Below are 12,183 nucleotides of genomic sequence, written 5' to 3'. Positions count from 1 at the left end.
CAGCACAGCCCCCCGATGCGCTATAAATTCCACCAAGGGCCACCCAGGGACGCATGGTTGCCGGAAAATGGTTGGAGACATAGCTAATCAGACAGACAGACAGACAGACGGACGGACGGACGGACGGACGGACGGACGGACGGACGGACGGACAGACAGACAGACAGACAGACAGACAGACAGACAGACAGACAGACAGACAGACGGACGGACGGACGGACGGACGGACGGACGGACGGACGGACAGACAGACAGACAGACAGACAGACAGACAGACAGACAGACAGACAGACAGACAGACAGACAGACAGACGGACGGACGGACGGACGGACGGACGGACGGACGGACGGACGGACGGACGGACGGACAGACAGACAGACAGACAGACGGACGGACGGACGGACGGACAGACAGACAGACAGACAGACAGACAGACGGACGGACGGACGGACGGACGGACGGACGGACGGACGGACGGACGGACGGACGGACGGACGGACGGACGGACGGACAGACAGACAGACAGACGACAGACAGACAGACGGACGGACGGACGGACGGACGGACGGACGGACGGACGGACGGACGGACAGACAGACAGACAGACAGACGGACGGACGGACGGACGGACGGACGGACGGACGGACGGACGGACGGACGGACGGACAGACAGACAGACAGACAGACAGACAGACAGACAGACAGACAGACAGACAGACAGACGGACGGACGGACGGACGGACGGACGGACGGACGGACGGACGGACGGACGGACGGACGGACGGACGGACGGACGGACGGACGGACGGACGGACGGACAGACAGACAGACAGACAGACAGACAGACAGACAGACAGACAGACAGACAGACAGACAGACAGACAGACAGACAGACAGACGGACGGACGGACGGACGGACGGACGGACGGACGGACGGACGGACGGACGGACGGACGGACGCACGGACGGACCGACCGACCGACCGACCGACCGACCGACCGACAGACAGACAGACAGACGGACGGACGGACGGACGGACGGACGGACGGACGGACGGACGGACGGACAGACAGACAGACAGACAGACAGACAGACAGACAGACGGACGGACGGACGGACGGACGGACGGACGGACGGACGGACGGACGGACGGACGGACGGACGGACAGACAGACAGACAGACAGACAGACAGACAGACAGACAGACAGACAGACAGACAGACAGACAGACAGACAGACAGACAGACAGACAGACAGACAGACAGACAGACAGACAGGCGGACGGACGGACGGACGGACGGACGGACGGACAGACAGACAGACAGACAGACAGACAGACAGACAGACAGACAGACAGACAGACAGACAGACAGACAGACAGACAGACAGACAGACAGACAGACAGACAAGCAAGTGGGTGGGAGGGAAGGTGGACGGACGGATGGAGAGACGCCGGAATGCGCGCCAACTGCGCTAAGAATGTCAGTGGGATGTAAAAACACTTGTGAAGTCGCTGGGTTCTTACCTCTTTCTACTGTGAAGCGGAATGTGTCAGGGCTGCTTCCTTCGAATACGTAGAAGCTAACCGTTCGTCTACAAATGAAAATTTTAAAGAAAAATGAATGTCCATACACATTGTGGAAGAAAAATATAATAGAACGAAAGAAAAACATAAAACATTTCGTTTCAATTGAATATTTGCCTTGATTTGGCCTTAATATACTTGAAGCCACATTATCGTAATCATCATCATCATCAGCCCATTTTGTGTGCACTGCAGGATCAAGGCCTCTGCAGGATCAACCCCTGTCCTGCGCCAACCGATTCCAACTAGCGCCCGCGAATTTCCTAATTTCATCGCTCCACGTTGTCATTTGTCGTCCTCGATTGCATTTTCCTTCTCTTGGTACCCATTCTGTAACCCTAATGGTCCAACGTTTATCTAACCGGCGCATTACATCACCTGCCCAGCTGCATTTTCCCCCTAGATGTCAATTAGAATATCGTCTATACCTGTTTGCTCTCCGATCCAAACGGCACTCTTTCTGTCTCTTAACGTTATGCCTAGAAATCTTCGTTCCATCGCTCTTTGGACGTTCCTTAACTTGTCTCAAGCTTCCTTGTGAGTCTCCAAGTTTCTGCCCCCTGTGTTAGCACTGGTAAAACGCACTGATTGTACACCTTCCTTTTCAATGATAATGGTAAGCTTCCAGTCAAGTGCTGGCAATGTCTGCCGTATGCAATCCAACCCATTTTTATTTTTCTCTGAATTTCCTTCTCATGATCAGGATTCTCTGTGTAGATTTGAGCTACGTAAACGTACTCTTTCACAGACTCTAGAAGCCGTCTGGCGATCCTGAACTCTCGTTCCTTTCAAAGGCCTGACTATTTATCATTATCTTGTCATTGTCCAAAAAATACTCTTATAGCAGGATTTCAACTTCCGTATATGGCAACCGAGTATTTGTCATAACTCAGTCAGATAATCCCGCAGGTGGGGAGGCTACATTATCGCCGGCAAGTACAGCCCCGAGGGCCCTATGTGCCTATACTTCTTTCATTCGTCCGCTGTAGAAGTGTTTTCCTAATAACGATGGGTAACTAAACATAGAACGATTTCCAAACGGTTCCGGCATCGTAGTTCCGGAGTCGCACGTGCGCAGATGACATGGCGTATTATTGTTCAATGGTCCTAACATCGTGGTTTCGGAGTCACCCGTAAGCATGCGGCCATGGACGCGGCTAGATATGCGATACATTTTCGGCGAACTTCAACAATGCTTAAGTGTAGTGGGCAAAAAAAAATGAGAAGAAATAAAAATTTTCAGCGCTTACCGGGAATTCACTAGTAACGTGTTCAAGGCGGTACACCAAACAACTCGTGGTCTCGAATGCCTGTCGAATGCATCGGTGAAGTCTTTCTGAACAAGACGGACCTGGTACTGATGCGCCGCTCAAGGCTGAGACGTCGAATGTGAGGAGGGTGCAGGGACTGAGACTTTAGCTCAAAGGCAAGTTATCAGCGGTGAGACGGGCCGCCAAACAATAGTTCTGAGCCGCGCGAAAAATGTGCCACCTTGGAAGCGGCCTTGCTCTATGGTTGGAAAGCGCTTACACGAGGCATCCTTTAAGCTACAGCCTAAGCTTCTTCTGCCTGCGATCAGTGAGGCATTGTTTGTACACTTTGCGCGGGAAACCTATTAACGTCCCGTTTGCCGCCTAACTTGCAATACTTGCAATTTAGCAGTTGTGAATGCGCGCTCGAGAGCTTCTTGAGTACAAATGAAAACCCCCGAAAACTGATATAAATGCAAATGTAGAGGAAACGGGTAAGTGGCCAACTACGACCTTTTTTACATGACGAAGATCTGTATTGTGAACTTTGCTACCGTTGTTGCTATACCTAATTTTTCTTACGATGTGCGTGATACTCTAAATTGTCTCATCATATTTTCTTTTCTTTTCGCCAATAATAGAGAGCCAACAATAATAACGTGCACGATGCGCTCGCTCTGACACCACAAAGAGCCGTCTCAGTTGTTACAATCGGCAGCGAGCTTCACAAGTTATTGCAGCTCATTTGCTAAATGTTAAATGCCTAAAATTTTCTTTGATTTGTTCGCGAAAGAATTGTTTCCTGATTGAAGGAACACCTCCTCCAATTGGCGTTAAATCTAACTCTAGGTTTGTGCGCACATTCTTTGAGTGAAATGACACGTAATATGACAGAGGATAAATAACTGATAACGAACTAACGCAATAGGAAAGTACGTTTTATGAATTCTTCAATTATAGGATGCAACATTGTAGAGATGGAAAACGTAACTATTGTATGTACTTACGGTAAATATACTTAATTCGCGCAAATTGGTGGAAATCCTCACCGCTGATCACATCATCGCTGACTCACAATCTGCATATGATGATGTTATCCTTTTGGGCAAACCTTCAGATTAACTATATGCGTTTATTTCAAAATGTAGTACGACACGAGGCATGCCGGAAAAGCACATGAACTAAACATACCCATATATATTTTCCCTTGTTATAGTGCTTGAGTGACTTTGATCGAGCAAACATCAACTCGCCCCAAGATGAACTTGCCTATATAAGCCTGTACTGGGAGACAACTAAACTCACTTTGATTTGCCGCCATGTGCGCCAAAAAACCAAATATATTCTCCCTTCTTTTCCTCTGGTGTTATCCACATTCTCTTCGATGTGAGGCATTCGTATATGGTGTCGTTGTTGAGGTCGGAGACTGCGACACCAAATGGGAAGTTTTCGAAGATCTGCGTACAAGCCAATGATACGTATATGTGGGTTAATTATTCTAAAAAGTACTCATGAACCATGTTCTTTCGTGGCAGCTTGAAAAGTGTGCTTACTACTCAAAATCAAGACTAAATAGACAGGAGAGCTTTCTTAGTTTCACGTTACGACACACCTAATTTGAGCATGCCTGTACTACGTCTCCATTCAAAGAGGTAATAGAGCAAGAAAAGCTAATGCGCTCTATTCTTCAAAAGTTGCAACCACATCAAGAAAATAGCACCAATTATGGCGAGCATCCAGGTCCTCTGCCAGTAAGAAGCATGTTAAACTCGGTTTTCAGCCTGAAGCATGGTCGCCAGTGCGCGCCCCGTTTTATTTCACCCACGATTCAATCCTTCCACAGCCGTTGGCAATTTTGCCCATTTCAGAAATCTCTACTTATTAAAGATAGCTCACCCGTGCACTTAAGTGAATTACGTGAATTACGTAAGTGAATCACTTAAGTAAAAATTAAGGTATGGGGCGTCATAACGACTAATCGGCTGAGTCTTGATTTTGCCAACAAATGGCGAAATGAGATGTTTTCATCCTTCATCAGTTAACGTCCTTACTATCTGGGATATTGAGAAAAGTCTCAGACGAATATCCACCACTGGTAGTAAAATTCGTAAGAGATTAAACTTTCTCCGATTCTTTTACTCAGGGTGATAGAAGCAACAGCGAGACGGAGCTAAATATTTTTTTTTCATTCCTGGCTAGGCGCTAGTCGCATTAGCAAGATTGTCGCACTTGCGTGTTTATCTTCCGTTTATCTCGTCCGTCTCGTCTAAAGTTTTTGCGCTGAGCACAAGGAAAGACGTCGAACAGACAAGCCCAGATGTGAACCCTTGCAAAGTACTATTTAGGCTCGGCACCACACTGTGTAACCGGTACTTGCGTGAATATTTACCTTGAAGCTGTCTGGAACATCGTTCGTTTCTTGTGCTGCTGCAAGCAACAGCTGCAAAGGGACGACGAGAACAACAAGAAAACAAAAGTGCTTCATGTTATTTTGGCAAAGCGGGGCCTACTGAAGGTAGCCTGCAACTGAACGTCCCTTATATACCCCCCGTTGTGGTCTGCATGGTATGCAGGCATGGCGCCGTATTGTTTATTTTTGTAGAAAAATTGCAAGCGTGATTGGCATGCTAGTACTTCAATCCCCATTTAAAATGAAACCCATTTGTTGTGTTGTCAAAGAATCCCGTTTACAGTAATTAGGAAAGCTGGGTGAAATGACAGTTTACTGTCACTTCGTCGAACTGATCAGCAAAGGACGTAGTTTCGAAGAGAGGGGAAACATTCCTAAATTGGGCAAAAAAATAGAAGAGAATATTGTTTAATCTATAATTATTTCAAGTGTGCGTGATTGTGGTGGATCGAACTAGGTCGCACGGTGAAAACGTGTTAAATGTACCTGTCAGATAGCTTTGCAGGCCGTTAAAATAAATCATTCAGTTTACACTAATGAACGATTCTAACCAAAATTATTGCTACATTACCTGAAGAATAGCTTATGGCTGAGGAATTTTTTTTTCCATACAGTGAGCCCTGTCAAATGACTTACATATACTGGATAGGTCACTTATCCCTGTGTCCGCATCAGACCACAACTGCTTCCGGCAGAAGGACATGCACTTCGCGGTTGAGTACTCAATCAATGAGACGGGCCAAGCACAACCGTAATGTGACACTTGTTTTTGGCCACACTCAAATTGCTGCAAAATAAGGGGCAATGACACGAAGCGGACACCAAATTAGAAGACCTCAAAGCGATAACCACATTTCAAAAATTTTTTCCTGTGAAGAATTTAACGAGAGGCTAAATGAACGCTTCAAACAAACTGCTTGGTCTGAGCGACATGTTAGGAGAGAGAAACAAATAGTAGTTGCAAGAAACTCATAAAATTCAAGATAGCTGTCACAGCACAGGCATTTAAAGGCCTTGCCCAAAATGTGTGAGGGCTTTTTTAACGGGAGCTAGCACATTGGTGTTACTGCCCGCGGGGTCATGATATATTTGTGCAATAAAGAAATGCTTTGATTTTTCCTTCAAGCGTGTGGCATCTTCATTCAAAAAGCTCAAGTCGGCTTGCGGTAGACGTGCTTTTCTTCATACGTGGCAATTAGATATTTGTAGAAGAAGATGGGTTGTCGAAATTGTACGCACACGAAAAACTTGCTCCTTGAAGGCTGCTAAGTGCTCTCGTCACCAGCCTCCTACCAAATCCTCGCGCCCTTTTGTGCTTTAATTGTGTATAATCGAATTACTGATACCAACAAATAAACTGACATCTTGTGGCAGGAAAACATGGTGATACCTAAGGCCGAGGACCCAAATATCGCATGCATAACTTCATCAACTATCGCTTTAAGCCATTCATGTGAGATATTTCGGTTTGTGCAAAATGGTCACAATTATCAAACGGCATTCGACTACGTCTTCTCTCATCGTCGGTGTTGTTTCAGCTCGCTGTCGAATACAAAAAAATATGTGAATAGCCTGCAGAGTAAAGCTGTCAACCACTCGACAATACAGTGCGCTTAAGGCTCCACGCTTGTTTACTATGTACGAAATACAAGTGACGACGACCATTTGCACTCCACTAGTAATTGTAATTGGGTGCTTATGGGGCTTTATGGGTATAAAGTTCTCATAAACTTTCATGTAAAAGGCGCATTGACACTTCCGAAGCCGTGCTTTAGGCTTTCAATTCCGGAACTTGCTGTTATCAACAATTGACCGCAAAGGTGCATTAACTTTTCAGAGGTCGTACATCAGACCATACAAAGAGCCACGCCAAGTAAACGCACCATCAGACTCTAAACGCTCATTTGAAGGACCGCCAGCTGTATGTGCGCAGGCGCGAGTAAGCGCAGACGCGAGAGAGAAATTCTGAGGGCTTTTCCTACTTATAATATATAATAATAAATAATTGTTATTCCTTTCTTTCCAGAGAATACAGAATGAGAACAGACGTAAGGGTAAAACCGCATGCAGTGGCTTGAAAAAACCCCATTACGCCCCACATGACAGTATGACGAGGAAACAGCTTAGTCATGACAAGCGCAGAGAAATACTGCAAACACTGCAATAAATTGTGAAATTTGTGAACGTTCAAGGGAAATAATACAGTAGGGATCAGTAAGAAAATATCCGTGGAAAATTGAGAACAGCCTTAATGCATTTGTTAACATTTTTTTACTTAAGAAACAATAGCGCGAGATGCGAAAAACAGAATGAAACGCCATACATTATTGCACGAGCGTGAAAACACTAAATTACTATTTTTTCGATATTTCTTCCAACGAGATGTTATTCCGTTCGAGTGTGTTAAGGTAACAGGGAAGTTTATAGGCGCTTGATTGAAATCGCCACACAGTTCGAGAAAACGGTATAGACCGAGAAAACAGTATAGACCGATGTACGTGGGCACATGGCTTTCAAGGTGGAATATTGTCAATATCTGCGTTGTTTGTTCTACTAGCGTTCTTGTACATACGATTTAATCTGAAGGCATAAATATTAGGCACTTGAATGTTGTTAAACTCTTGAATAATAGTTTTCTGTTTGGGCATAGCATGGTACGTTAGCAACTAATCTTATCGCACGTTTCTCAGTAACAATAATCTTGGATAAACTATGCTTCGTACTTGTGCCCCGGACGGTGTGGCTCTGTCTAGGCACTACGGAGTTACATGCGTTTTTCCCCTAGGCATCCGGTACTACGGAATGAGGCCAAGTTTGTTTACGCTCCGCCGCTTGCGGCACGCGGTGCGAGGCAGTGGGCACGGACGCCCCATTTGGTGATCGCTGTGTGTGAATGGGCAAGGTTCTCACTTGTGTTGTATAAGTCGCGGGTCGCTTTTTTCATCGCGGCGATTGACTGCATTTCTACAAGCACTGCTCCAGGACGGCAGATGTAACCAGCAAACGGAGGCCTCAAGAGAAGCACCTGAGGTTATAATAAAATAATGAAGCAGACGGTGAAGGATCTCCAGGGCATCCCAAGGCTAGCGGGGGGGATGAAAGCTGGAAGAAGGGGATGTGTGCCAGGAGTGTTAAAGATTGGCTGTCCGCGACAGCAGACAGCCAATTTTTGATGCGAACACCCCTGGCACGCTTCGGCCTCCGGAGCCCCAACCAAAAGACCAGTCCGGGTTCTCGCTTTAGTGTCACCGTTGCCGCTTTGGTGTCCCAAAGGCGCCGGCAATAGTGCGAAGTAATGACACGTGGTTTCCATCAGTACAAAAATACATGATTCAATAAATACAATCACGTCCAGCTACCAATTTGTGACGATAAATCCAACACTACCGCGCCCCGCGACTTCTGCAACACCAGTCAGATCTTTGCCTTTGAATACGTCGTACAGACTATCTCAAGCCTGGGGCGCTGGTGCTGAGTCAGTCATCGTCGCTGGCGACCTTTCAGCCACTTGCGTTCAACCGTGGTTGCAAATGCGCTCAGCCTTCTAGATTTTCAATATATGCGGGCTCTGCTACGGTCGCTACGGCTCCCACAGAAACATATGTCCTGTTATTTACAAGCTACATCTCCATAAGGCGCCAGAAATCTATGATCCGGAACGACTGACTTAGCACGAGCGCCGCAGGTGCCAGACAGTCGGTCCGACACAGCGGTCGCCAAATCGGCTGTCAGTGCCCACTGCTTCCCCTATTCTATTGCGCCGGCGGCCAGCGTCCTAGCGTAAACAAACTAGACTCCACTCCGCAATACAGGCACGCCTAGGGACAAACTCCTACAACACGCGCTAAGAAACCACCTCCGTAGTGCTTAGGCAGAGTCATATATTCAAATAAAATCCCCCGAATTCACTCTCTCGCGCCCGCTCTTATTTTCGCCAGCGCACAAACGGCTGGCGATCCCTTAAATGAACGTCTCCTCTATCAGACAAGTTGGCAAAGCACGCACCGAGGTCAGATGAGACGAAGGGTTGTGGTGGGTTATTTGTTCCTTCATGTCATAGAAAAGAATGTCAACATTTTTCACCTCCGCCATAGCACCCCTGTCAAGGCACTAAAACAAGCAAAGGTAACTACGTTGTTATTTAGGTTCCTGCTTTGACATTTATTCGCGAGGACTCATTGAGCGTCTGCAGTTTTCTTGTTCTCGCTACCCGCGGGCTGCCAGAGCCAGCCAGAGCTAGCGCACGCGATTTTCTCGTGTTGCCCCGACATCCGCGAGCCGCACATCGGTGCGCATTCGCTTTTTTCTTTCAGTCAATTTTTGCCTGGCAGAGCTTTGGACGCTTTCTGGCTAGCAGACGAGTAAAATAAAGAACAACGATTGCTCGTGTCATCATGTGGGGTCTGGATGGTTTGCAACGCATTCGCTTGAGCGCAACCATTCCGGAAAGTCCTGGCTTGCCCGTGTAGGATACCGAGTAGTATGCATATGCTTATCAGTGGGCCAAGCGTCTTATGTTTTCTTCGATATTCCTTTGGTAGCCACATTCGGTGCCAACAGTAGTCATTCGAATGGGGCGAACATGCTTTCCTTTGTGTTTTTTTGTTATTTCGGTGCTCCGGCCACACGAAAGAAAAAAAAGACATTGTTGTGGCGCAGTGAATTGCCGCATGGTGCAAGTTCGATTTCGTTACTTCTTTTGCGGAAAGTAAAGGGCCATGGGACGCTTCAGTTGTCAGATGCTCTTATTATATTATTGCTATAGCAATTATATGGACACTCCAGGTGCATTCATGCCGTCTCTGTCGCCTCCTCTTCCGTATAAAGTCCAAGGGCCATAACTTGGTGGGCGCACACCACATGCGGCATGTGCGAATGAAAGCTTAGTGTGGGGGGTGGCACAGCTGAACCGACCCTTACGAAAATTTCTCATGTGTTTTTTTTTAGAATGTCTTTTGAATTTTTTCTATACAACTTTATTGTGTTTATTTTGATTGCCTATAGAATTTTCCTACTGAGTTCCGAAAGTTATTTGGCCACCGCATTCTTATAGGAACTCTTATAGGAAGCAAAAACCCCCAGATTTTCTCCCTCGCGCCCATTCTTACTCGCGCCTGCGCACAAACGGCTGGCGGTCCCTCAGATGAACATCCCGTCGACAATTCCGGCGCCTCCAGCGCCTTCTGTATAATTTTGAGGCCGTTGTGGCCTCCGTGATTCCTACAATAACAACTACAGCAGGGCCCGCTTGCACAAACGCCAGCCTCTAAGTCTAGACTTAAATCCGAATCTTGTCTTATTGTAACCTAAAATAAGACTGGACTTCCCGGCCATCAGGATTTGTGCCATTTTGGGTCGAACTACATGCATATGTTGCGAGACACGAAAAAACATTGACATGCTAATATTGTATGCTGTAGTTTAGGGCAGAAATAAATTACATGCAGTATTCTAGCTTTTGAATCGCTTATGCCGCATGCAATCAGCAAAAGCATGGGCTTGAAGATCTCAACAATTTACCGTGAGAAAGCTATCGCTCTGGTGTGATTTTAACGATTTCAACTTCAGTCACTCGCCTTAAAGCCCCAAATCACGTTATGCGCAGCCGTTACCTTCACTACCTGTGTTGTCGCTTCGTTTCTCATTGAAGTGAATTCCTTCTGACGTTTCAATGTTGCCCAGAAATTATCGACACAACCTCGGAGGTACACGTGTGCAATGTGTGATGTTTCCATTTGCTTTCTAACTGTTTCCGTCGCAGACCAGCAAACGTACGATGATTTATAGTTTTGCCCCTGAGGCGCAGGTTACGCTTATGTGTTCCGTATCTTACTTTCATGGCGATGTGCTTATCGTGCGTGGATCGCGCTAATGTCGTCCGTGCCTTCTCTGTGCACTGTGTGACCCACGAAGATTTCTCGAAAAAAAAACTTCACGTTTCTGCAGCGTGCATTTGTCGCATTTGAGTGGCGTGTGCCAGAAATGTGCGGCCGCGTTTGATGTGTTCCCGCCCCAAGTGCGGCAGTCACTGCATGCCAGCAAAGAGATATGAAGCGGCCGCTAACGCGCAGTTTTGCTCATTGTTTCTTGGTATATATCTTTGTGATTTACCTGCATATGCGATATAAACCACAATGCGCGCTTCCATTATGTTTCTTTGGCTTTCCTAATCGCGATTAGTGTGATGTTCGCCTTCGCCAATGAGTATCTTTTTAACGATGCTCTTGCTTGATAGTAGGAAACCTCTGAAATGGGGTTGAAAGAATCAGGAATTTTATTCCTCCAAAAGTGCGTAAGTAGTAATTTTACAAGAACTTAGTGATACAGCTCCATACATCGAACTAAAAAACAATATAACGAAACGTCTTACAGTGCGTGAATCTTACCATGATGTGTCAATATCTCAGTACGCTCTCAGTGCTCCCGGCCCACAGCACTGAGACACAGCACATATCTGCCGTTAACATGATGCGAGGCCGCCTTCGCACCCCGTTAACGGCAAATGGAATGGTCGGATTCGTTCTGAAGTAATGTACATCACTTTTTCATATCATTTGTTCCATCTACAAAATTTTCCATGGGTGCACTGTTGCCTTCCCAAGTTAGAAAAAAACTTTGAGTGTGATGTTCGCCTTCACCAATGAATATCTTTTAACGATGCTCTTGCTTGATAGTAAGAAACCTCTGAAATGGAGTTGAAATAATCAGGAATTTTATTCCTCCAAAAGTGCGTGAGTAGTAATTTTACAACAACTTAGTGATACCCTTACAAAAAAAATTGTTGAAAGGTTATTGAAATATCATTGGTCAACGTCAACAAATGACCTTGAAAGATCATTGGCGAATTGTTGAAACGTCATTGAGGAAATTGTTGACAAGTGTTGATAATTGGCCCGCGACATTTTGTCAAAACATCATTGTGGCCTCTCGATTTGAA

Source organism: Dermacentor albipictus, chromosome 5 (assembly GCF_038994185.2).
Source record: "Dermacentor albipictus isolate Rhodes 1998 colony chromosome 5, USDA_Dalb.pri_finalv2, whole genome shotgun sequence".
NCBI classification, from domain to species: domain Eukaryota; kingdom Metazoa; phylum Arthropoda; class Arachnida; order Ixodida; family Ixodidae; genus Dermacentor; species Dermacentor albipictus.
The sequence above is the reverse complement of the archived record's forward strand: the minus strand, read 5'-3'. Positions refer to the sequence as shown.